Genomic DNA, 4,848 nt, shown 5'->3' on the forward strand with positions numbered 1-4,848 from the left:
AAATTCAATGTACATTCAAGGACTCTTTCCATTGCTGAAACACCTAATCCTGCTCTGTGTTTTCTTTTCTTCTATGGCACTTCCTACTGTTATATAATTTAGTTAAAATAAATTTTAATAAATAAAATGATTTTATATTTATACTTACATGTTTAATTTTATATGTTACCATAATATACATGGTTAATATAATGTAATTTTTTACATTTATAAATAATATAGAATATAAGCTCCACAAGCACAGAGGTGTTTTACTTACTTATTTGTTTATTTATTTATTTATTTATTTAATATTAGACAAAATTCCATAGCTATATTCTTATGACCACTGTACAGTCTTCATGACTCAGATGACACAGGGGAAGCATCAATTCAACCTTTTAGAGAAGACATTCCAGCTCATGTGATCTTGTCAACTAGGAGAACAGTGGTGACAATCACAGTGCAGGAGTGAAGAAGCAGTTTCTTCACACAGTGGTTATCCCATAAGCCCACCTCTGCTGCTATACCATTGGCTCACCTGTGTTCAAGTCCACAACCACAGATTGATCTGATTCTGAATGTTCTGCTTGAACTCTTGTCTTTCCTGAAGGTCAAAACCAGAGTTCTAAGCAAGAACCATGGGAAAATAAACAATGCATCATCAAGTGCTTGAACTCCAAGTTGAGCCCTGCCCTTTACACATGGCTTATATTTAATCAAGGTTTCTCCACTGCCACCTCCACTGCCCCATCCCCCAGCTATATAGCTATATAGCTATCATTAATAGTATCAATAGTATTTTTAACATCTTGCAAGCCATCTCATATTGCATCTTTTTAAAGATTTAATTATTTATTTTAGATGGAGAAAGAGTGAGTTTGTAGGGTGAGGGGCAGAAAGAGAGAGCAAATCCTGAAGCACTTCCCACTGAGCATGGAGCCAGACACAGGGCTTGATCTCAGGACACTGAGATCAGGACCTGAGCTGAAATCAAGAGTCGGACTCTTAATCAACTGAGCCACCCAGGTACCCCTCTTATTCCATCTTTGATTTGAATGAGTGTGTACTTATTTGGCACTTTGACCAATAATGTGACAGAGTGTGAGGATTGTTACATTTCTCAATAAAGGTGAATTTATTTCTCTCAATGTATACTCATAACCAAGTCTTGTATGTCTGAACAATCAGGATTTAGGTCACCAAAAGAATTTAGAGCTACTCCACTGAGCTGACTGACTGAGCAAGTCAGCCTTTCTATAGTTCTTTCTTTAGCTCTACTCAGAGCTACTATTCCTTCTTTTGCAAGAGCATTTAAGGAAAAGCTGTTAGTTCCCTTTTGATTAATAACAACAAATCCTTTATCTGAATCACCACAGACTTTCATTTTCATTTCAATCATTTTTTTAACTCTGTCTTCAATGGATTTTCTTTCAGCTTTTACAATTTTTTCTCTCTCTTGTGCACTCTTGTAAAAAAAAAAAAAAAAAAAAAAAAAAAAAAAAAAAAAGAAGACCCTTCTTGTTTTTTCATATCACTAATGACACATTGCCTATCAGGATGTATGCATCTTCAACTCTCTATTTTTCATATCATGATGCTGTGCCTCATGGTCCAAAACAAGACTTCTGATTAAGCTTGTATCAGTTTCTGATTTATGTTTCGTCTCCATGATCTCAACCACAAAGAAGTCAATAATGGCAAAAGTGGAGTCCACAACAGGCTCTGAAGGCATCAACAAGAACAACAAACAGACAAAAAACATCAGCAAGTTCAGCATGAATGTTAGTGTGAAGAAATGTTCTGGCCACATCTATAAGTGTTTCCCTGTCCATTTCTTTGCTTACTTTGACTTTTTCAAAAAACTAAAGTTCCTTTTCCTTTGCAGCTTCAAATCCTGTTATTATTCTGGGATGAAGAACTTCAGAAATGTAGGGAGCCTGTTTCAGCAGCTCTCCAATGGTAGGGACATTGGACATGATACCATCACCAGTTATAATGCCATACTGGGCAGTTACTTTGGCTTATATGGTGGCGGTGGCTGTTGTGTGTTGAATTTGCATTTCACGAAGCAGCACATTACCATATTTAGTCAGCTTGATGTCTCCAGCACCAGAAACAAGCATTCTCATGGTGCCCTTAGGCTCCAAGTTGGTCCTCAGCACATCCTACAGCCCCTGGGCTGCACTGATGTTGACCACCAGTGCCTCCTGGGCTTGGTCACCTTGGCTTTGTGGTTCAGGATCTTCACATCTACCATAGCTAACCGGGTGCACAGGAAGAGCTATTGCATTTTTTTTAATGAAAATAGTGCCTAGTACAGAATTGACTCTCAATATTATTTGATAAAGAACGCATCTGGTCATTTAATTAAATAACAAGTGTTTGCTCTCAAGTGGTATTGGAAGGCTTAATGCCAGTTTTTAAAATTTCTTTTGATTTGTTTGAAGAAGGCTCTATAATAGCATTTTAATACAGCAGTATCTCATTCTAACAAAACAAGGAGATGTTGCCCATATATTCACCACTTTGAGTGATTAATCAAATAATTTAATCTGAACATTCATGGCCTTGAAAATTTTTAGTGTTTCATGGGGAATAAAGGAAATCAACTCTACTCAAATACTTTAAATTTACTGTAATTGAATGTTAAGCACTTATGCATACATTATTATATATTTTTATAAAAACTGTATGATATAATTTTTTAAAATTAACTTTTTAATACAATTTACCCAAGGACACACAGATGAAGTCTTCATGAAGCTTCTAAGATTCTAAATTCTACGCTCTTCCCACACCTCCTTCATGTAAGATAAAAGGAAAGTAAAATTCCCATCTAAAGAAAGTTCATCAGACTTCTATGGCAAAACAAAATTTTGGAATATGATAGTAATAATACTATAGTATTAAATATTTTAAGTGTATAGAGAAGATGAATATTCACAGACTAAGAAACCTCAATACTACTTTAGAAACCAACTTAGTTAAAATGTTCAAGTCATATTCTTATTTCTTTTTGCAATATCTAGCCTCACCAGGCTATCTTCCACAACAGAGTGAGCTTTGAAGTTCACAGAATTTGATTCAACATTGGCATATCGACCTGACTTCAAAGGGATTTATACTGCTGAAGGATTTCACTGAGTACAAGAAAGAAAGGAGAATCTCAACTTCCTGTGAAATCTAACTTCAGAGTACCTGGTACCTTCAACAAAATTAGATACATATGGGTATCAAAAACAGGGATTTGAAAGTACAATTCAATTCATACAGAATATCTCTTTTTAATTTCCTGTTTGGTGAATATTTATTGTAATGTGACAACAGGAAAACTCAAAGTTGCAAGTTTAGTGTTTCAGAGGTAAAACTTTGCTGAAGCACATATTTAATTCTCGGTAAGAAACAACATTGACCAAAGCTTATTTTCCCCTGCCCATTCATATGTGCAGCACTGGTCTATCAATCTCATTTTTACCTTTCCCACAAAGGATTTCCCTAAAACTCCACTTATTTTTCATAGTCATGAGTTTGGGAACTTGATTTCATTTAATTTAACATTTAAGTTTCCAGCCTAAAAATCACTTATATTACTTTAAGAAGTTTCCTTCAACATGTCTTGCCCTTTACTTCTACTCTTTTTTGTGGTCAGGGGTTCCCAGGACCCCCCAACTTCACCCCCCTCCCCCCACCTCACTTCATTGTAGCATTGCTAAAATTTACAACTATGGACGTATTACTTATCCTAACAGGCCCCCTCAGCTTTCCCCCCTATTTTGCAGTGTTTCTTGTTATTTCCAAGACTATATATTTTAGAATCTAAACTTTCACCTGTATGAAGGAAAGACTGTAATTCACTTGTATCTCCCAATTGATACTTGTCTCTGATTCTAGTAAAGAAAAAAAAACTATTTCATGGTTTTGGGTCAAACTGTTAGATTAGATTTTTATGAAACCCCTCCCTATGACACATAACATATATATGGGGTGAGCAGAAAACAATGATTAAAATTACGGTTACTAATTAAGGTCCTTTTCTTGAAGGATAAATAATTTGCAATTAATAACTGTCTATTCTTTATTTTATACAGAATTCCATAAGCATCATGTCCTTTAACTCTCATAACAACCCTATTGATTTTTAGATTTTACATAAATGAGGTATTTGAAAAGTATTACTTTTGGAGAGATTGATATCCAGTAATATAAATTTTAATAACCACATTCATTCAGCTATTATTATAGGTGAGGCAGTATGCTAACTTATAAGGAAAGCACTATATTATGTCCATTTTGTTAATAAGAGCATTAATATTTAGGGGGATTAAATCACTCACTCATGCTTACAGAGTCAGGGTCAATATTCAGCTCCAGGTCTTCTCTCTCCAGGGTAAAAGCTCATAACCACTATGCTTATTAGAATTTAGAACTGAAGGTACCTTAGAATTCATTTAGTCTAAACTTCTCATCTTACAGATGAAGAGATTGAGGCCAAAAATAGTTTTCTGCTCAATCAGTACAGCTTCTAGAGAGAAACCATCCTTCAAGCCTCTGTACTTTGCCTTTACCACCTTAGCCTGCAATGGCTGCTCCTTATCATCATCCTTAGGAGACACCCATGGTCTATGCCTCTTTTCAAGGGTCATAGCCTGCTGGCTGCTAATGTCTGGCACCTCATTAATTCACCTTCACTGGAAGTAGAACTCCAGATCTTCTTTTGACCCTAGACAATGGGTCAAGGTGAGGTCTCAGAAACAGTTATTAGTGGGTTTACTTTTGATCTCTATTTGGGAAGGAACCAACCTACTAGATATGTTTATTCATCTCTGTTAATGAAGTTTATAAGTTTTAGTGAAGCCATTTGTAACT

The 4,848-nt window shown here is 35.4% G+C and overlaps 1 pseudogene; it reads right to left on the bottom strand.

Annotated features, from left to right (window-relative positions):
- Nucleotides 1-372: 372 nt before the first annotated feature.
- On the bottom strand, nt 373-2,239 carry LOC100683118 (annotated as a pseudogene).
- Nucleotides 2,240-4,848: the final 2,609 nt, after the last annotated feature.

The sequence above is a fragment of the Canis lupus genome, chromosome 6 (genome assembly GCF_011100685.1).
Source record: "Canis lupus familiaris isolate Mischka breed German Shepherd chromosome 6, alternate assembly UU_Cfam_GSD_1.0, whole genome shotgun sequence".
Lineage (NCBI taxonomy): Eukaryota > Metazoa > Chordata > Mammalia > Carnivora > Canidae > Canis > Canis lupus.